This window comes from Macrotis lagotis, chromosome X (assembly GCF_037893015.1).
Source record: "Macrotis lagotis isolate mMagLag1 chromosome X, bilby.v1.9.chrom.fasta, whole genome shotgun sequence".
Lineage (NCBI taxonomy): Eukaryota > Metazoa > Chordata > Mammalia > Peramelemorphia > Peramelidae > Macrotis > Macrotis lagotis.
In genome coordinates this window covers 86052532-86076007 of record NC_133666.1, presented here as the reverse complement: position 1 = coordinate 86076007, position 23476 = coordinate 86052532, and the positions used below count along the sequence as shown (strand labels likewise).

Genomic DNA, 23476 nt, shown 5'->3' with positions numbered 1-23476 from the left:
TAGGTTCCAGGTGACCTCAATGTGCACATATTCTGACTTTACTTTCCACTTCCTGTTGGTATATTTGATGGATGATTTGACTGCCAGCTCAGGTCTCCTTTACCTCTGCTTTCTAATGTTCACCATATTCTCACATTAAAGGTACCTGGAAGCATCAGTCATTTGGGCTCTAGAGACCATCTAAGATATTGTGTTTTTAGTTTTAACCATCTCATTCTTATTGGGTCTAAGTATTATTTTAATTTTGTATAGCTGATTTTCACAATGTATTTTGGTCATACCAATGTGATGATGTTTTCAAAATAAACATTTTTTTAACAATTTCATTACAATTAACACCATTTTTCTTATGAAAAATTTTCTTGAGTCACTTTTATTGTGACTGTTCAAAAAGGAATTCATGCAATTGCGCTGGTTCTCATGTCCCCATTTGTGGAATTTGCTTGTTGTTTTTGTTTTGTTTTTTCCACTAGACAAAAAATACACAATATTCTCACCAAAACGTTTTGGAAGATATTTTCAATATGGTTAAATGTTTTTAAATGTGGGTTTTTTCGAAATTTTTTGCTTTTTTCATCCTTAATGCATGATCAATATAGTATTTAGACCAGAATCATTGAATGATCTCAGATGATAAAAGTATCATCTTGTTGTTGTATAAATTAAGCAGAGATATCTAATATTTGAGCCCACTAACAATATATGCAATTGTTCAGTCATTCATTCTAATCTGACTCTTCTGGACAGGAAGGACATAGAAATTCCAGTGCCTTCCTTAACATTGTCATAGTGTATTCAAGTTCTTTTCATAGCTTTCTTTATCCTATCTATTCATCTTTTCCTCTGCCATCTGTTTTTGCTTTGCTTTCAATCTTTCCCAGTAACAATGTCTTTTACAATGAGTACCATCTTCTCGATCTGTGGCCAAAGTATTTAAGCTTTACTTTCAGTTTTTGACTTGCCAGTTACTTTCCAGTTTCACTGATTTGATCTTCTTGCTTCCTAATGAATTAAGACTAGAGATAAAAATCTATCCTTGACATGATTAAGAATTTTCTACTCTCAGGACTATTTAGAGGAGATGACTGATCTTTTTGGGGCCATCCCCAGTATCCCATACAATGGTTTCCAGAATAATTCAAGTTTTTTTCTAAGAGATTACATCAATCTCTAATATCCCTTTCCCCATGTTCTCCTACTTCTCTAATTCTCTTCCCATGACTCCTCTAAGTTTTCTTATTCTCTGTGGTCAAATCCCCTGGCTTCTGACTATTTCCTTTATCACCATCAGAACAACTTCTCTCTCTCCTAGCAACTGCCTTTCTGACTTCTAAACTTCATCTCCTTCAGGATTCTGGGTCAGAATTTCTTTCTAGCTTAGATATTCTAGGTTCTAATGGTCTTCCTTGATCTAATCCTTGGACTTCACTTTCCATTGAAAATCATGAAGTCCAGAACAAGAGAATTCTAGAATCTAAGCTCTTGGCCACTCCAGCATAGCACCCTGAAATTTAATTGGAAGCCTAAATATTAGTTGTTCAAAGGACCTTTCAAGTCCTGACATTATCTGCTCTGATGCTATAAGGTAAGTTTTAATTTTTTTAAAAAAATGTTATTATTATTGCAAAGCACAGGAGCATTACAGATGTCCTTATTTTTAAACATTGAGTTTATCCCTCATCAATGCTCATTATATCACATCTTTATGGGGGGGGGGCTATGGGGGAAAGACCACATTCAAAATAATAAATCCTAGTATCAGTAGCTTTCTTTAGCAAATATCAAAAGGCATAGGGAATAACCCCACAGAATCTGAATGTATACAATGTTCACTGTTTAAAAAAAATTCTCCTATGGTTTTCCTTCCTAACTCATGGTTTTCTTTCTATTTTATTAGTTCTAGTACCTGTTACTCAAAATGACTGATATGTAAATATATTAAACAGAAATATGCATCTAAAATTTTTACCCCAGTATTTGCCATCAAAGGGAGGCGGGGAAGGAAGGAAGAGTGGTTGAAAAATATATAATATAAAAAATGATTGTTGAACATTTACCTTACATGTAGTTGAAAAAAATAAAGAATGAATTTTTTTAAAATAAATAAATATGTAAAAATCTAAAATTGATTTTATTCTTCATATATTTCAAACTGACAAATTTTAGGTAAGATTATAAATGATCACCAGATCTTTAATTAAGATATGTTCCATCCCAAAGACCCTTCCAGGTCACATGATTGATATTCTCAGGGCCCTCTCATGTTTGAGATATGAAATTTTTTAGAATTCTGTAGGTCTGCCCTTTTATGTTTTCCCAACTCTTATCTAGCTCCTTATAAGTACTCCTACTTTTCTCCATCTTTTCTCCATGACTACTCTCAGGATTGAAATTCTGTTGAGTAAAATATGACTCTTGATAAATCATATTCTCAGCTTGTAAATAATCTTGCAGTTTTGTTTGTTTTGCTTTGTTTTGAAGGTAATCAGGGTGAAGTGACTTAGCTAGAGTATCACAGCTAATAATTGTCTGATGCCACATTTGAACTCAAGTGCTGCTGGACCCCAGGGCTAGTACTTTATCCACTGTTCCTCATCTTCCTTATCTTGATAACCTCAATTGAAAACTGTTCACATCTTTTGTTCACGTATCAATTGGGGAAATAACTCTTACTTTTCATAAATTTGACTTAGCTTGTCATATATGAGAAATGATTTTTTATCAGTGAAATTCGTTTCAATATTTCTTCCCAAATTTGCTATTGTTAACTTTCTTTCCCTCCACCATATTCCCCAACCCCCATTTATTGCATTCTCTCTCTCTATTCCTCAAAAGTATTTTGCATCTCACTACTCCCTCCCCAACTTTTCCCTCCTTTCTATCAATTTCCCCTCTTCCCTCACCCCCTTCATCCTAACCCTTTCCTCTGCTACTTCTCTCTAGAATTAGCTATCTATACACCATTGAGTACAAATGTTCTTCCCTCTATGAACTAATTCCAGTGAGAATAATGTTCACTCATTCCCCTTCAGCTTACCCCCCCACTTCCACCCTACTGCATAAAAAACTCTTTCTTGACTCTTTTATGTGAAATAACTTACCCATTATACCTCCCTCTTTCCATTTAGCTCCTAGGACATTCTTATCCCATAAATTAACTCAATCATTTTAATATATTTCCTTTTCAAATTCAACTAACTGCCCTAATAAATGAGAGAATCTTATGAGTTTTCAGTGTCATCTTCTCTTGCAGGAATAAAAGCAGTTCAGAATACATATCTGCTCCGTTTGAGTCTTGTATTTGAATACCAAATTTTCTGTTGAGCCCTGGTCATTTTGAAAGGTCTCCTATTTCATTGAATGTCCATCTTTTCCCTTGAAAGAGCATGTTCAGTTTTGTTGGATAGTTTGATTCTTGCTTGTAATTCAACCTCTTTTGCCTTCCAGAATATCCTATTCCAAGTTCCACAATGCCTTAATGTAGAAATTGCTAAATTTTGTGACATCCTGATTGTACCTCTACAATATTTGAATTGTTTCTTTATGGCTGCTTGCAATATTTTTTCCTGGATTGAGAGTTCTGAAATTTGGCCATAATATTATTGACAATTTTCATTTGGGGATCTTTGTAGGAGGTAATTGGTGGATTCTTTCGTTTTTCTATTTTAACATATGCTTCTAGAATACCAGGAAAGTTATCCTTAATAATTCCTTGAAAAATGACATCTAAGCTCTTTTTTGTCATGGCTTTAGGTTAGTCAAATTATTGTAAAATTAGCTCTTCTGGATCTGTTTTCCAAATCAGTTGTATTTGCAAAGAGATATTTCACATTTATTTCAAATTCATCATTTTTATGGTTTCATTTTATTATTTCTTAATTTCTCACAATCATCAGCTTTCCTCTTCTCCATTCTTCTATTTAAGAAATTATTTTCTTAAACAAGTTTCCCTCAAAACCTCATTAAAGTAAGCTTTTGCATCTTTTTTCCATTTGGCCAATTCTGGTTTTTTTTAGCAATTATAATCATTGGCTTTTTAAACATTTTTTACAATTTAACCCAGTATCATTTTTAAGAAGTTATTTTCTCCAGTAATTTTTTATATCTCCTGCTAACTCCAATTTCATGATTATCCAGCTTTGCTCTCATTTCTTTTCCAAATTTTTTTCTCTGTCTCCATTATTTGAATTTCAAAATCCTTTTTTGAGCTTTTCTATAGTGTAATCCCAATTCAAATTTTTATTTGATTCTTGGGTTGTAAAAACTTAGGCTTTGTTTTCTTCATCTAAGTGTGTATTTTGATCATCCATATGATCATAGTAAGGGTCTATAGTCAGATTTTAATTCTTTTGTTTGCTCATTTCCACTGTCTATGAACTGATTTTAAATCTTTGTTATCGTGACACTCTGCTTCCAGGTTGGATAATGCACAATCCCAAGTTTTGAGGGTTTTGCAATTGTTTTCAGAAGTACTTGGATGGACTTTCAAGGTTTCAGACTTCCAAAGTCTTATGACCTAAGAAGAGGTTTATACCACTCTCCTGGCCTGTGCTGTGGTCTGTGAGTGACCATAAATACTCCTTTCTGCTCCAGAACTGTGAGGAGGCCCCCTGCTCTGCTACTGCAGTAATCTCTGTTATGCTTCTTCTCCTCTTTCTGGAACTGAGGTCTCAGACTGTGACCCAGATCTGAATGTGCACAAAGCAAAAGTGTCCTACCTCAGTGATAGCAAAGTGATCCCTATAATCTCCTTCTGATTCCCTTACTATTGGTGGGCTGAGAGCATTTAAATCAGCTACCTCTGCTGACTTAGTTGTCTTGAAGTCTGCTCCTGCTCTACTGGGGCTGACCCAAGCTATTACTTTGTTATGTTCTTAGTGTGCATTTTGATCTTCCATATGGTCAAAGTAATAGTCTGTGATCAGATTTTTTTTTCTTCTTTGGCTTGCCCTTTTCCCCAGTTCATGAACTGATTTTAACTCTGTGAAGCTAGCTCTCTATACACTATTCCAAGCTTTTGAGGGTTTTTGTAGCTATTTTCAGAGGTACCTCTATGGACCTCAAGTCCATGATCTTCCTCCAAGATCTTATGGTGACCATAAGAACTCCTCTCTTCCATGGAACTTTGAGAAGGAGGCTACTCTACCAAGGCTTTAAGATCCTTTGTTCTTCCAAACCTTTTCCTAAGACTGGGGCCCCAAACTTTGACCCTGATCTGAGTATGGGCAAAGCAGCAGAGTTCTGCTTCAGTAATAGCAAAGAGAGCTCTACAATCTCCTGCAACCTCTGTACCTTTCATCAATTGAGAGCACCAGAAGTGACTCCTGAGGTCTGCTCCTGGTCAACTAGGGTTGGGTCTACACTGCTGAAGCCTGTGCTGAACTGTGCTCTACTCTCACTCTGATCTGACAGATTTTTCCTGCTGACCTTTCAAGTTGTCCTTGATATTTTATGGACTGAGAGGTCTGGCAAACACCATGGCTACCAATGACCCAGTCATCTTGCTTCCTTCACCTGGATTGTAGGGGCTCATTTGCTTTGGTGTACCCTGGACAGCACTGCTGGTCCTTACTAATCATAATGTACTAGATCATTCCTGCCAATCTTTGAACCCAATTAGAAAGGAATGTTATTCTTCTGTCCCTATAAGTCCTTTGTGCCTCATCATGTGTTGTTCTTTATCCTCTAATGACTTCTTCTCCTGGTACAATCCTCTTTTCCATGTCTTAATTGTTTGATATCTGTCTTGTACCCACACTCTCTGTCAAAGCATACTTCTTTTATCTTTCCTGATAGAAGTACAATTATCAAGGATTAAGTGATTGATTGATTTATAAGCTTTGTCACTTCATAATCCGTGACACCCTCTGTCTAAGTATTCTCCCCTCTACTATCCCATGAGAAATACCATTCACAAGACCCATAAGCATCATCAAATTATCATCAATATATACCAACACCTAATTTCCTTTTATCCTCCCTTTAACTTTTCCATACCCTCTAATTATGTTCCTTTTAACTCTGCTAAGAGAAATGTGATTTTTAAAAGTTATTGGTATTCTCTACCCATGTAGGGATATAAGATAATTTAGTCTTATTAACCAACATTTTTCCCCTTTCTATAGAAATTTTTACACATCTGTTGAGTCTTATATTTGAAGATCAAATTTTCTGTTCAGTTCTGTTGTTTTTATCATGTAAGTTGGAAAATTCTATTTCCTTTAAAATCCATCTCTTTCCCTGAGAGAATATGCAGAATATTGCATATCGGTGGATTCTTGGTTGTAATTCAAACTTCTTTAGCCTCTAGAATATCATATTCCAGACCTTCTGATCTTTTAATGTTAATAAATCCTGTGTGATCCTGACTATGACTCCTTGGAAATTAAATTGCTTCTTTTTCACTGTTTACAGTATCTTCTCTTTGAGGTGCGAATTCTGAAATTTTGCTATAATATTCCTTGGAGTTTTTATTAGGGGGTCTCTTTCCTGCAAGTTATTGTCAAGGTTCTTTTTCTGATTGTGATGTTCAGGCAGACCACAATGCATAAATCATCTCTTCCTGAATATCTTTTCCCATAGAGTTTTTATTTTTCACTTGTCCAATTCTATTTTGGGGGATTTATTTTCTTCATTCCCTTTTTGTGTGTCCTTTTCTAATTCATTAATTTTACTTTTTGATGAGTTCATTCCTTTTCCAATTGGTTAATTTTTCTTTTTGATGTGTTGTGTCCCTTGCCAATTGACCATTTTTACTTTTAAAGATATTTTCTTCATTCAGTTTTTTTCATAATTCTCCTGAATGATTCTCATTTTTCCCATTTTTCTTCTTACTCTCTTCTTTGGTTTTGAAAAATCTTTTCCAGCGGGAGCCTGGGAGAGGCTGAGCTCAGAGAGCGGGGGTGGGGGGGGCAGGGGCTCCGGCCCTGCCAAGGCTGCCAAGGTGTCGTTCCCCCCTGGGGAGCTTCCCCCTGGAGCTCGGGGCAAAGCGGGAACGCTGGGTAAAAAGCACCAGAGCCTGACTTGCGAGGGGGTGGCCAAACTCCTCCTGGACATCTTAGAATACCAAGGACTGGTGAAACGAACTGGAGGCTGCCATTGTGGTGTGATTCGTTTTGAAATCTGTGCTTTGGCTGATCAGCCTGTTTTTGACTGCAACTGTAGCATCTGCAAAAAAGAAACAGAACCGACACTTCATCATTCCAGCTTTTCTATTCAAGTTTCTGAAGGGTGCTGAGAACATCACCACGTACACCTTCAACACTCACAAGGCCCAGCACATATTCTGCAAGAGCTGTGGGGTGCAGAGTTTCTATACACTTGTCCAGCCCTGATGGTTATGGAATCGCTCCCTATTGCCTGGATGAAGGCAGTGTGCAAAGCATCGTCATCGAAGAGTTCAAAGGGAAAGAGTGGGAGAAAGCAATGAAGGAGCCCAAGACTATTCAGAGCAAGTCCAAATTGCTGTTACTTTGTATATAGTACATTCCCCATTGCATCTCCTCATGGAAGTTTTTTTCTTTTACTGAGAGCATCTGTTCATCACTTCTTACCAAATAGAATTTCATCTTAATCACATAAAACAATTTGTTCAGCCATTTCCCAATTCATGGGCATCCCCTCAAATGACCAGTTCTTTGTTACCAGAAAAAAAAAGAGCTGTTATAAATATCTTTATGCATATAGGTCTTTTTTCTTCTTCTTTTTCTTCTTTTCTGAAATATAGGCCTGGTAGTGACATTGTAAAGTCAAAGGACAGACCTTGTTGTATAACACTTTTGGCATAGTTCCAAAATGTTCTACAGAATTTTTTAATTCTTTTCACAATTCCTCTAACAATGTCTTAATGTCTCATTTCTCCTATCTCCTAACCAATATTTGTCATTTTATTTTTCTGTCCTATTAATCAGTCCAGTAGGTATAAGGTAGTACTTCAAAATTGTCCCCCTTTGCATTTCTCCTGTCAACAGTGATTCAGGACATTTGAAAAATGATTTAAATAGATAGCATTGATAATCTCTTCAGAAAACTGTTCATATCTTTTTACCAATTATCAGTTGTGGAATGACTCTTATTTTTTTTATAAATCTGACTCCGTTCTGTGTTTGAGAAATGGGTTCTTTATCAGATAAACTTGTCTCTAATATGTTTTTCCCATATTTAGTATTGCTAACTGTATTTTCCTCCATCCTATTCCCCCATACTCAATTATTCCATTGTTTCTTTCCTTTCACACTTTCCCTCCTCAAAAGTGTTTTTCATCTCACTACCTCCTCCCACAATTTTCCCTTCCTACTATCAATTATACTCTACCCCCTTTCTCCCATCCCTTTCTTCTCCTACCTTCCTACCAGGTAAGATAAATTTCTTTTATTTTTATATTTGTATATATAGTTTTTATACACACGATGATAATTTTTCCCAATCATTTTTCTTGCAAGGTTTTGAGTTTTACATTTTTCTCCATCCCTCCCTGCCCTCCCCCTCCTCCTGAAAGAAAGAAATCTGTTTTACTTAGATATACCTAATGCCCAATAAGTATTTTATTGGAATCAAGAAATGATGTTCATTCATCTTTTGGCTCATTCATCTCAGGATTCCATGATTAACTGTTTCAGCATGACAGTCATGATTTGTTCAGGATTGTGTATTTCCATGAAGCTCAGATATTTTATGTTCCAAGTCAAAGACCTGTTTAAGTATTCTGGTTTCACAACCCATTCTGAGGTGTTCTATTCAAATGTAGGAATTACTTACATACTGGGAAAAATTGTGTTCTTAACTTAGACTACCACCAACTTGTCTACTTTCAGGATAATTAGAAACCTACACATTCAGTTTTCTAAGGACCTTCATAGAGATGAAATTCTCATATATAAATTAACAGTCTACTTATATTTGTTCCTTTATTGTTGGTGGTGGGTTAAGTTTCTCTTATGAGTTCATTTGAACAGCACAGTTCTGATTATGTACATGCTCAACTCCTGAACAACTCCCACCCTTCTACTTCTAGTCTCTGAAAAATGACATTAGAGATCTCACAATCGAAACAAGCTTAAATTTCTGGATTCAAAGGTTTCCTCATTGGAAGCTCATCAACTGGAGAATGGTGAAAAAAAATTATGAAATATGAATGTCAGAACATTGCTGTTCATTCTAGCATATATTTGCATGAATTGATACTGAGCGATTTGTGCAGACCCAGGGGAACATTGCACACATTGAGAGCAACACTGTGACATGATCAACTATGTGATAGACTCAGCTCTTCTCATTTCTTTAATGATCAAGGAAAATACTTAAGGACATGTCATGAAAATGCCATTCACACCCAGAGGAAAATCTATGGACTCTGAGTTCAGATCAATGCATATGTTATTCCCTTTTCAAAGCTTCTTTTAGTTTTTTCTTTCGTTCTCATGTTTTCCCCCTTAGTTCTAATTCCTCTTTTACAACCTGACTAATATGGAAATATATTAAACATGACTATACATGTACAATATAGATCAGATTCTTCTTTGCCACGGAGAGGGGGCAAGGAAGGGAAAGTAGTAGAAAAATATGGAAGTCCTGAACCTGAAAATGGATGAATGTTGAAAAAAATGGTGGACTCTGTATGCAGAAAAAAGCGAACTATATACTCAATTTAAATCTTCTTCTTCTCCCTTTTTCATGTTTTCCCCTTTAGTTTTGATTATTTTTTCACAACATGAAAAATATCAAAATGTGTTAAACACTATTGTACATGGACAACCTATGTTGGTTTATTCGCTTCCATGAAAAGAGGATTGAAAAGAAGTATGGTAGAAAAATACTTCTTTGTGAAACTCAAAAGCTTACAAAAGAATGAAAATTGAAAGCTATCTTTGCATATAATTGGAAATATAAAATAAAATATCATGAAAAACAAGTTTCCCTCAAAACCTCAAGCAATTGCTCTCCCTGATCATAATGTACAGTTAAAGGAAGAAGTGGTGAAGGAGTGACAAGTGAGACTGAGCTGAGCCTCACCTCTGATTACAAAAGATTGAATGCATATACATGGTATAAGTAAGAAGCCAATGTATGGTTATGAAAAAATGCATAGCACTTTAATCATATTCTTTTTTGTTTAAATATGTGAGTTTTTATAAATAATATTCATTAAAACTGAATAAAAGACTGATCTTTTATGAAAAATCAAACATTTCTTGTTTCTTCTTTTCCTTCAAAGCTGACCAATGATTTAGCCAACAATATATGTGAACACAAATCCTTGAATTAATGATAATTTCCATTGTGAGACCCCTTCCAGACTACAGAATTAATGGGCCCTCCCATATTTGACACAGGGAAATCTTTAAGACATTCCTAGACAGAACTTTATATTCTAAGAGTTCTCTTCACTTTGATATAGATTCATCCAAATGCTACTACCTCTCTCTTATTGGTACATTCAGAGGCAGTGTTGAGATTGTAATTCAGACATTCTGAATACATGTTATCAGCAATGTCCAATACTCCCTCATGAAGAGTAAATTGAAAGATTACCTCTGAATGTTCTAAGGACCATCCAAAACATGACATGTTTTATTTTAAAAGTCATGTCATACTAAAATAGGTCAAGGCATGCTTTTTTTAAATTAACTTGATTATGACCAAAATATATATTGGTCTTAACAATCTGATATTGAAATGAAATTTATTTCCCTAATAGCTTCTCTATATTGAGCCATGTTGGTTTTGTCCAAAATTACATGATATTTGTTTTTATTAATAATAACAACAACATGAGGCCTTTCCTAAAGAAAGAAATACATGAAACTGCTTTTGTTTAAGTATGCAGGGTTCTTGGGTTTCTGAGGTTTTTGTAACCAAAAAAAATGAAATTTATCTCAGCAAATTCTTCTGGAAATATAGTTTTTTAGAATAGGTACTTGACTTGAGGTTTTTTTTAATAAATCACTGATACAAAATAAAAACTATATCGGAATTACTGAATGATCTCCTTAGATAAATTGATGTTTTTCTTTTTTAAAAAATCAGTTAAAACTGGCACCACTTTGGGCCTACTATATATACATACATATATATATATATATATATATATATATATATGTAAATTAATCCTTGCCATTTTGGATGTTTTCCACTCAAAGGTATTTTCTTCAACAGATAATCAAAGTATTTTGAATCCCCATACATGCTGCATATCCTGTTTTCCAAGAAAGTCCAAGATCTGACATTTTCTCCCTTGTTGTTTTTCTAATGACATGATTAGTTTCCTCACTTTTGTCTCCATGACAACTCTCAGATCTGACATTCCCAGTTTTTAAAACCTGCTTTCTTTCAAAATTTCCATTTCCAGAACAAGTAAATGGTCCCTCTTTCTCTTCTGTAGTCTTCCCAACTTTTAACTTGCCACTTCTATACCTGATGTTGAATACCAAATTTCCTTCAAGCTCATACATTCTATATTACATGAGTCATGCCTCATCTAATATTTCTGAGGTTTTGTGTTCAAAGACCCTTCCTCCACAAGTGATTACTGTTCCCTGAACCTTTAACCCATAGTGTTTCCCCTAGACACTGGAAGATAATGATGTTCTCTGGCCTAAGGGCTGTCTTTTCTCTGAGCTTCTCTCTTTTGCAAACACTCCCCACCTTAAGTTTTTTTTTTTTTTTCTCCAGGGTAATTCACAGTTCTGACCCTCTCTGTGCTCAAATCTTTCTGTTTCTGAAAATGCCTATTTTCAAATCCCATACATTCCCCCCCCCCACTATAGGTCCTCCCAATTTTGGCCTGGAAGATTCTGTTGTCTAATCTAGCTGATAATACTAAATTTAAACTTTCTTTTATACTCATATATTCTATATTCCTTGAACCATTTCTCTTCTAACATTCTGTCAAAAGTATAAACTCAGTATCAGAACAGTTAGTCACAAGACTTATCCCTTAGGTAGGACATTCTCTTTTCTCAGCTCTAGGACCCCTCCAACATAGATCATTGAAAGGTCCTGGGAAAAAAGGATGTTCAGTTCTCCTAGGGCCTACTAGAAATTGATATTTTACATTTCAAGCTTATATACTCCTGGGGTCTTTCAAGATTATTCCTTTTCTTATTTATTTCATAATTATTATGGTAAACAAGTATTTTATAATGTGAATTTACAAAATTTTTTTAGATCTTAGCATGCTAAACCTTCATCTATTGCCTATATTTGTTCTGCTTTCATTTTCCTTAATAGCAGTATCAAAAAAAAGCAATGTGAATGTCTGTACTATTTCTTCCAATATAATATATTCCAATACACAGTGTTTTCTAGATAAAGACCAAGAGCATGTCTACTATTCATTTTAATTTATTCTCTTTTGTTCTAAATTGCTAAATTATCCATATTTATAACTTTTAAAAACTCATTTATAGCCTCAAAATGTTTTTCATTTTCTATTTCAGAAGGAAAAATTGATTCAGAGAAGGAAGATCATTATGTAATATTCCTAATGAAACTTGTATATATAAAGTTCCAATTGAATATACTTTTTATTCAAAAATCAAACAGATAATTACTTGTTTACACTTTTCTCAGGTCTTTGGAGTATGTCACTTTGTTGTTTCACTGTTATGTTCAATTTTTTTCCAAGTGAAATAAATGAATTGTTAACAACATAACAATATGATATGGGGGGAAAGTAATATCAAAAGCATTCTCGGCCAAAAGAAGACGTCCAGGGAATCACATTTATTTTGGTGTCTAAATGCTTTAAGTCAGGAGTGTTATTTGGTTTGCCAAAAAATAATATTTTGACCTCAGTTTTTTAGATGAGTCATTTTCAATGGCTGATTTGTTTCTAAGTATTTCTTCTACAGAATATTAATGAAATTGCAGGAAAGGATTGATAATCTTTTCAAAATCTCTGTCCTTTTCATTATTGAAATTACCTACCACTGGACCATATGGTTGTTCACTTAAATATATATGAAAATAAATCTTTGTCATTTATGATAATTTCCATTATCAGCATCCTTCTAGAGCAACTTATAATTCATGTTCCCAGAGGACTTCCAGTTATAATAAAGAGAGGTTTTTCTTCCATTCAAAGGTCTTACATTTTGCATCATAAAATTTTGTTTGCTCTCATGTCTCCACTCAAAATAGGGACATTCAGAGAGAAGACACAGGCCCAGCTTGGAAACTAGTTATGCCAACACTCAAGTGTACTTGAATGGTAACTGAAAGCCCATTCACTCAAGGTGCTAAAGACATTTCAAAATGCAACATTTTGGGTTACAATGAAACACCATACTTTGGTCTATAAAGTTATTTTATAGTTTTTTAATGAATTTATATTATATTATACATAACAACTTATAAATATCATTATCTGGATTTATTAGTATTGTTTATTGTGAGATGCTGAGAATTAACATCAAGTGTTTTTGTTGTTCAAAAATATTCTATATTCATTATGTAAAGTATTCACATAAGTGGCATTCATTATAAATGAAAAATCTTCACCAAATTGCATTTACCTTGCCTTTTCTATGACCATGTCTAAAGATTTTTTAACTAGCAAAAAAATTCTCAGTCATTTCCTCAAAAATTTTGTCTTTTTGGTGGAAGATATGAATTTTTGTTTTACTTTAACAAGCATGGAATACAAAGTAAATTGATCTAAATTATTGATCTCATTCAAAAATTCCAAGTTCTCCTTGCTTCTTTATGTCTGTAGAATTGGAAAATATTTTTGACATGCATGATATAATAATATCTCATTAAAATATTTAATACTATGGTATAAAATGTATTATATACCATAAAATATATTTTATGTATATATTATTTTAGCATGAAATATATGATATTATTGTAATCATGATAATTGATGGCATTTTGCATTTGAAGATCCAATTCGGGGAAGATAATATATGTCCTCAGATATTTCACAGCTATGTTTTATGGAATATTGGAGGTCACATTAGTTCTTTCCTTTGGAGTTCATGCTTGAGTCTCTTTTTCAAAGACTCTCTTCAATCATTCTTTGGCTTCTCCAAGCTTCCTCCCACACCTGACTTTTTTTTTCCCTAAAATTTCATTTCTTCAATTTCCTTGATCAGCCTCAATATATCCTAGTCTATACCTTCCAGTCAGTCCTCCAGCTGACAATCCTATTTCTTTAGTATCATCCAGTTCAGGATTCTAGATTTTACATTTCCATCAAACACAGATATTATAAGTTCTAAGTCAAAGAACAAGAAATCTGCTTTCACAATGAGTTAAGTGGGACATAGGTGGAAATTCTGTATTCTGTACTCTTGCTCACCATCAATTTGGTTGTTTTTCTTAAACCTGGAAGGATAGGTATTCGTTCTCCTAAAGATCTGCACAGATATCAGATTCTCATATCTGGAGAAACTCTCTTCTGAAATCTGCTTGTGTTTATTTGCTTTACATTTCTTTTAATAATTATTTAAACAACATACCAGAGTCTTTCCTATTTATCGTTTTCCAAACAGAAGTCTTTCCCCTTTATGCATAACTACATGCAGTAAGGACCTGAAATGCTGATTATTCAATATCAAAAATATTACAGTCATGAAGTGTTTTTTAATCAATGAAATGTTGGCAGAGAATTGTACTCTTTTCCTGTACAAATATTTAAGGATTGCAAGTTTTAATTTGGGTGGTCATTATTCTTAAGCCTCTGAAAAGAAGGATGTCAGATTTTTTTCTAGTGCCGCCAATGATTACTGAACCTTAAATTTGAATTATACCTGTATTGCATAAGAAAAAAATCCACCTTTCTCTCATTTTTTAATTTGTCTACAGCAGTTCCATATACATGTCAACTATGGATATATGTAAGAACATATTTTAGTCATTCATGACATTCTGTTGGGAATTTACCAATATTTTGATAAATTGAATTTTCAGTCTAAAAATTATTTAGCAGGTTTTTATTTGTTTCATTTCTTTTGGAGACAATTGGGGTGAAGTGACTTGCCCAAGGTCACACAGCTAATAAATATCTGAGACCATATTTGAATTCAGGTCCTGCTGAAATCCATGACCAGTACTTTATTCATTGCCCCACGTATCACATTTTCTCTTTTCATTTCTCTCAAAATGAATGTTGCAAAATTAAGAGCCTAAAATGGACCTACATTCTTGAGTATACAGTTCTAAATGGTCTCCATGATTCCATATTCTGGATTACATTTCCATTCCTTCCTTTTACATTTAGAGGAAAGGTTTCTCTTCTTGCTCAAACATTATATACCATGCTGATCAAGAGCATTCACCAATGCCACCTGGAAGCCTCAACTGTTATTGTTCTTAGGACCATTGAAGACATGATATTCTTGTTGCTAAAGTGATATTATGTTTAATTGGGTCAATGTATTATTTTTGATTTTTCTTAATTGGATTAGGATTACAATATATATGAGACTTAAAAATATGGTGGTTTTGAAATGTAAGTCTTCTTCCTCATAAACTCCTTATATTTAGAACATATTCCTGTCAAAAAAATTCTAGATTTTATTTTTATTAATATTTATGAAAACAAGATTCTATACTAAAGAAATGAATATATGAAAACCTCATAATCAAATGAAGAAAGACATAAATAAATGCATACTTTTCAGATCATGACGCAATAAAAGTCACATGTAATAAAGGGTCGTGGAAAGATAAATCAAAGATTAATTAGGAATTAAATAATTAATTTTAAATAATCAAATAGCAAATAGTAGAAATAATGAATACTTTATCCAAGAAAATGATAACAATGAGACATCTATCAAACTTTATGGGATGCAGCGAAGGCAGTTTTGAGGGAAAATTTTATATCACTAAATGCTTATATGAATAAAATAGAGGAAAGAGGAGATCAATGAATTGAGTATGCAACTAAAAGAAAGCTAGAAAACAATAGATTGAAGATCCCCAATTAAATAACAAATTACAAATTCTGAAAATCAAGCGAGAGATTAATAAATTTGAAAGTATGAAAACTATTGAGCTAATAAATAAAATTTAACCAATAAATTAGATAAACCTTTAGTCAGTCTGATTAAAAAAAGAAAGAAAAGAGTCAGGAGTACCTGGGTTCAAATTCGGTCTCAGATACTTAATAATTACCTAGCTGTGTGGCCTTGGGTAAGCCACTTAACCCCATTTGCCTTGCAAAAACCTAAAAAAAAAAAGAAAGAAAATAACCAAATTACCGGTATCAAAAATGAAAAGGGTGAACTAACCACCACCAAGGAGAAAATTGAGATAATTTGGAACTACTTGCCAAACTGAATGCAAATAAATTTGATAAACTGAGTGAAATAGATGCATATCTACAAAAGATACAAACTGCCCAGATTAACAGAAGAGGAAATAAAATATTTAAATAATCCCATTTTAGAAAAAGAAATTGAATAAAGCATCCATAAATGCCCTTGGAAAAAGATTCCAGATTCAGATGGATTTACAAGTTATTCTATCAAACATTTAAGGAAAAATTAGTTCCTATTCAACATAATCTGTTTTTAAAAATAGGAATAAACCTCCAAGAGAAATAGAAAATGGGCTCAGACTGTAGATGAGCTCAAAAAAGACTTTGAATAGCAATTCAGGGAGGTGGAGGAAAAATTGGGAGGAGAAATGAGAGCAATGCAGAAGAATCATGAAAATCAAATCAAAAGCTTGGTGAAAGAAATACAAAAAAAAAAATACTGAAGAAAATAATATGTTAAAAACCAGGTTAGGCCTAATGGAAAAAGCAAAACAAAAGGCAAATGAGGAGAAGAATGCCTTAAAAAGCAGAATTGGCCAGCTGGAAAAGGAGATAAAAATGCTTTCTGAAGAAAGTAATTCTTTCAAATGCAAAATGAAACTAAAGGAAGCTGATGACTTTGCAAGAAATCAGGAAGAAATAAAACTCTTCCAAAAAAAGCCAAAAATTAGAAGAAAATGTGAAATATCTCACTGGAAAAACAACAGACGTTGAAAATAAATCCAGAAGAAATAATTTGAAAATTATTGAACTGGGGGCGGCTAGGTGGTGTAGTGGATAAAAACCGGCCCTGGAGTCAGGAGTACCTGGGTTCAAATCTGGTCTCAGACAATTAATAATTACCTAGCTATGTGGCCTTGGGCAAGCCACTTAACCCCATTTGCCTTGCAAAAACCTAAAAAAAAATTATTGGACTATCTGGTAGCCATGGCCAGGAAAAGAGCCTAAACTTCAATTTTCAAGAAATGATACAGCAAAATTGCCCTGAGATTCTAGAAGCTGAGGGTAAAATAGAAATTGAGAGAATGCATTGGTCACCCCCTGAAAGGGATCTCAAAAGAAAAACTTCCAGGAATATTATAGCCAAGTTCCAAAACTCCCAAATCAAAGAGAAAATTCTAAAAGCTGCCAGAAACAGACAAATCATCTACTGAGGCTCCATAGTCAGGATTAAACAAGATCTGGCAGCATCTACATTAAGGGCTCGTAGGGATTAGAATATCATATTCCAGAAGGCAAAAGATCTTGGTTTACAACCCGAGAATCAATTACCCAGCAAAACTGAACATCCTCTTTCAGGGGAAAAGATAGATTCTTCAATGAAACAGGGGACATTCAAACTTTCCTAATGAGATGAGCAGAGCTGAACAGAAAGTTTGATCTCCAAGTACAGGACTCTGGTGAACCATAGAGGGAGTGGAAGAGAGGGACTAACTATGAGGAACTTGATGATGTTGAACTGTTTGTATTCCTACATGGGATGAAGAGAATGAGAACTCATATGAACTTTCTCATTTATAAGAGTTGTTAGAAGGAGCATATATAGACAGGACAAAGGAAGCAGTGGGATATAATGGTATGATGTAGTAAAGGGATGGAGTCAATGGGTGATGGGGGAAAGTACTGGAAGGATGGAAAAGGAGATGAAGAAGAAGCTGAGAGATTTCACATAAGCATCAAAAAAACCCTTTTTCAGTGGTGGGGGGAGGCAAGTGGGAATGAGTGAGCCTTCATTCTCATCAGAAATGGCTCAAGGAGGAAATGGCATACACACTTAATAGGATGAGGAAATCTTTCTTGCCAGGGAGAATGATTGGAGGAAAGGGACAGGATGAGGGGAAATGGGGGGAGGGAAGGGGGAAATAGGTGACAGAAGAGAGGAAAGATCAAGGAAGAGGGTACTCAGATGCAACATGGTTTTGGACAGGGCCTGGATGAAAGGAGAGAAAGAATAGAATAAATGAGATGGGGAGGAATAGAGTGGAGGTACAGCTAGTAATAGCAACTGAGGGAAAAATATTGAAGCAACTTCTCTGGTGGATTTATGATAAAGAAAGGAACTCACCCCAGAGATACAGCCATTGGAATCTGAACACAGACTGAAGTACAATTTTTTTTTCTCTCTCTCTATTCTTGAGGTTTTCCATCTTCCTTGGGGGAGGGGGTTTATGTTTATTCTTATGTTTACACTTATAACATTCAATTTACGTCAATGTATGGCATGGAAACAATTTAGAGAGTGTCAGACAACCTTCTGTGGGGGAGGAGGGAAGGGGGGAATTGTAGAATTCAGAGCCTTGAAAAAAATGATGGGTGTAATTTATGATTTTATACAATTGGAAAACAAATAAAATGTTCATAAAAATAAATAAAAAATTAAAAATAAGAGTAGTTCTGCCAAATTCCTTTTCTGGCACCATTATGTTGCTGATATCTAAAGCAGGAAAAAAAAACAAAGAAAACTATAGAGCAATCTCTCTAATGAACATTAATGCAAAAATTTTAAATAAAATTTTAGGAATAAGATTACAGTAAATTATTACTAGGATGATATACCATGGTCAAGTAGTATTTACACCAGGTAGGCAGGGTTGGTTCAATGTTAGGAAAATATTCAACATAATTGAACATATAAATTGCAAAACCAACAGAAATCATATGATTATCTCAATAGATGCTGAAAAAATCTTTGATAAAATGCATCTATTCCTACTAAAAACACCAGAAAGCATAGGAATAAATGGAGTTTTCTTTAAAATAAAGAGTATCTAAAACTATCACCAAATATTACGTGTAATGGGGATAAAATAGGAGCATTTCTAGTAAGATTAGGGGAGAAACAATGATGCCAATCATTACCATTACTATTAAATATAGTATTCAAAAAGTTTGCTTTAGAAATGAGAAGAAAAAGAAATTGAAGGAATCAGAATCAGCAATAAAGAATCAAAGTTTTCATGCTTTGCAGATGATATAATGGTATATTTAGAGAACCTGAGAAAATAATCTAAAAACTACTTGAAACAATTAACAAATTCAGCAAAATAGTAGGATGTAAACTAAATCCACATAAATCAACAGCATTTCTATAGATGACCAACAAAACCCAAGATCAAGAGATAGCAAGAGAAATTCCTTTTAAAGTAACTGTAGACAACATTAAATACTTGGGAATCTAGCTCGCAAGGCAAACTCAGATATTGTATAAGCACAATTACAAAGCATTTCTCACCTAAAGTGAGTTCTAAACAATCGATAAAATGTCAATTGTTCATGGTTGGATAGAGTTAATATAATAATTCTTCCCAAATTAAATTACTAATTCAGTACCATTCCAACCAAACTACCAAATAATTATTTTACAAAGGTAGAAAAATAATAAAAATTCCTCTGGAGCAACAAAAGGTCATGAACATCAAAGGAACTGAAGAAAAACAATGTAAAAGAAGGTGACCTAGCTCTACCAGATCTAAAACAATGCTATAAAGCAGAGGTCATCAAAAATTCCTGGTACTAGTTAAGAAATAGAGTAATGCAACAGTGGATTACGATAGGTTCAAAAGAAATAATAGTAAATGACTTCAGCAATCTACTGTTTGACAAACCTAAAGACATCAACCTCACTATTTGACAAAAAGTGTTGGGAAAACTAGAAAATAGTATGGGAAAAATTAGACACATCTCATACCATATACCAATATAAGGTAAAAATAAGTACAAGATTTAGACATATAGTGCAATGCTGTAGATAAATTTATAGACCAAGAAATACTCTATCAGATCTATGGAAAGGGGAGAAATTTATGACAAAGCAAGAATTAGAGTACGTTATAAAATGCAAAATGAATGATTTTGATTATATTAAATTTAAAAGATTTTGCATTAATATAATCAATGCTGCTAAAATTAAAAAGAAAGCAGAAAACTGGGAAACAATCTTCACAACTAGGGTTTCTGATAAAGGTCTCATTTCTAAAATGTAAAAATAGCTGCATCAAATTTATAAGGTTATAAGTCATTTCCCAATTGATAAGTGGTCAAAGGATATAAAGAGATGGTGTTCAAATAAAGAAATTATAGCTATATATAATCTTATGAAAAAATGTGCCAAACATTATTAATTAGAGAAATATAAATTAAAATAACTGAGGTATCACCTCACACCTATCAGATTGGCTAAGATGACAAAAAGGGAAAATGATCAATGTTAGAAAGTTTGTGGGAGGATGGGGACTTTAATGCATTGTTTGTGGTTTTGTGAACTGAACCAGCCATCCTGGAGAGCAATATGGAACTATGCCCAAAGAACAGTAAAACTGATCATACCCTTTAACCCAGCAATTTCTAAAGCAGATCTATATCCAGAAGAAATTATAAAAAATGGGGAAAATTCCAAATGTTCCAAAATATTCATAGCAGCTCTTTTTGTAGTGACAAAGAATTGGAAATTGATGAGATACCCATCAATTGGGGAATGGTTGAACAAGTTATGGTATATGAATATTATAGAATATTATTTTTCTATAAGAAAACTTAAATGGTGGGACTCTAGAAAAACACAGAATGAATTACAGGATATGTTGCTGAGCAAAAGGAGTAGAACTAAGAGAACATTCTACAACATTGTGAGTTGAACAACCTTGATGGATGCAGCTCTTCTCAGAAGTTCAGAGAGCTAGAACAATGCTATTAGATATTCTAATGCCAATGCTATCCTCATCTTGAGGAAGAAAAGCAGAGGGAAACAAAACAAACAAATAAACAAACAAAACACCTTCAGGGTCTGATGAACACTTCATTCACTTTTCAAAAAAATTCTTTTATGTACTTCCTTCCCTTAATCCTAATTCCTCACACCAAAAATGATTATCTGTAAACATGTGCTTACTGACTGTTGGAAGTTGAAAGAAGGGGAACAAGAAGGTGGGGTGGGAGTAAATTATGAAAATTAAAAATATATATGCATATAGATTCATGTTGAAAAAGATTTATAAAAATCTATTTGGAAAAATAAAATAGCAATTAAAAATAAGAAAGAAAGAAATATATGGAACTGCATTTCTTTAGCTGTGTAGGGTTTATTGATTTTGGAAGTGGGAGGTTGGATATTCAAAACATTAACAATAATTTCACCAAAATCTGTTAATCTTCTGGTTGAAGATCGAAGGGTTTTTTGGTATTGTTTTGTTTTTAATTTCACTATTTTTCTTATACTTCACCAAAACCAAATAAAATTATTTTGAAAACTGAATGATCTATAAAAATTCTAACTTGTTTTCAAAATTAGTAAAATGTGGCCAATATTTGTGCCTATATGATGCAGGGAGATATGAAAATTTGATGCAAGAAGTCATGCATATAGGAGATTTGTAGTTGAAAGCAGAATTTCTAATCCTTTATATTGTTAAACTTTGTAAAAATGTTATCTGCTCTTGTGATGTAAATTGATTCCTATTAATTCATTGTTAAATGTAAAATTTGTAGCATCTCTACATTCCCAACTCCCCAGTTTCCAACCTTTTATCTGGTTTCAGTCACAGAGGAAGGGATTTTTCCTTCACCTTTGGTCTCCAGACTCTTCAGTACCCAAAGACTATAAAAATGTGGTCTAAAATCAGCTCATGGTGCATAGACTCACTCCAGCCTTGACCCCAGACAGCTTTTCCTGGCTGTCTCTCTCTCAAACTTTGCCTATCCTTTTGTTATTCAATCCTGCTTTCAAGATGCCTGTTGTTCCTCCAGGAGAAGAAAAGGTTTTAATCTGTAAACATTCCAAGCTTATGTAATAAATCCTAAACATTCAGCTCCAGGCCTATAAGTTAATTTTTTCACTTGTGAGAACCCTTAAATCTTAATTGGTAGCACCAGGCAACAGGAAGATTTTCTTCTGGGAGGTCCTGTCCCAAACATATGAATTCTATTCTATTTATAACCTAGAACAATAATATATCCTGTTTTCTAGGACACAATAAAATCTGACTTTTTTCCTCCCCAAATGCTCTCTTTGCAATGAGCTCTTCTATGGGCACTGCCTGCTCTCTTACTCTTATCTCCATGGCAACTCCCATATCTGACCCTCTCTTTACTCAAATTCTCTAATTCCTTAAAATATTCCTTCCCAGGCCTCATCCATCTCTCCTTCTCTTTTCTCTCCCCTGAGGATAGGTGTGACAGATTCGACATTCTCAGTCATGTGATAACATTTAATTCCAAATTGTTTTTTCAAGCTAGTATACTCTATGGGCAACAAGCCGTATCATAGGTTCCCTATGCCTTTTAAGGTAGGACTTATGCCTTAGCTAGGAAATTCAATGTTTTTAGTTCTAGAAATCCAATAACATAGATACCTGCCAAGTGCTGGGAATCAAAAAAAGCCCCAAGGGGCTGAGACTTTGGATTCTAAAGCCAGACCTCCTAGTGTTAAAGGAGAAATAATTGTCTAGTCTTAATATTAAGCAATTATGCTTGTCTGATATTTTCTAAGGGCCTTTGATTCCTGCTCCATTGTTCAATGTAATTCCCTTCTCAAATGTAAATACTAACTGTCTCTTCTTTGTTCAATGAAACTCCCTTTTTAAATAGATAATATAAAGCAATGTCAGCCCATCTCCTTTCCTCCGTCCTCCACCATTCTGGATCTCAGTCTTATCTGTACAAGTGAGTCAATCCTTGATTCTCTCCCCCCAACTCTTCCCTGCACAGGAGGTGGTCCAGACTCCCTATAATATTAGAGCACTAATTCTGGAGTCAGAAAGATCTGAGAAGGGGCAGAGCCAAGATCACAACATGAAGGGATGAATTACCAGAAACTTGTCCCTCCAAAACTCCCTAAGCCATAAAATTATGATTCTAGCCAAAATGTAGAGGGGAAGAAACCAAAGAAAGACTGAGTGATATAATTACCCCATCCAAAACAACTCAGAAGATAAGGGAAAAGGTCTGTTTCACCCCAATGGGAGCTGGAAAGAGCTGCAGTACAGTTAGGCCAAAGCAAACCTGCTCCACCCTCCCAGGAACAGACCACAAGGCACCTCGGTCCCTGGGAGCATGTGGGTCCATGGCATGGCAGAGGGGCAGTTTCCAGACCTCTTGACCCAGGGATCTCCTGGGACAGCTTGAAGAAGTGGTGAGAGAACTCTGCTGCACCAGAGTGAGAGAAGAGCCCTGGCCAGCAATGGCCTCAGACCAGCCCTGAGGTGGGGAACT

At 34.3% G+C, this 23476-nt stretch overlaps 1 pseudogene; it reads left to right on the top strand.

The window, feature by feature from the left end:
* The first annotated feature begins 5053 nt into the window (after positions 1 to 5053).
* LOC141498731 (uncharacterized) overlaps positions 5054 to 23476 on the top strand; it is a 76332-nt pseudogene continuing 57909 nt past the window's right edge.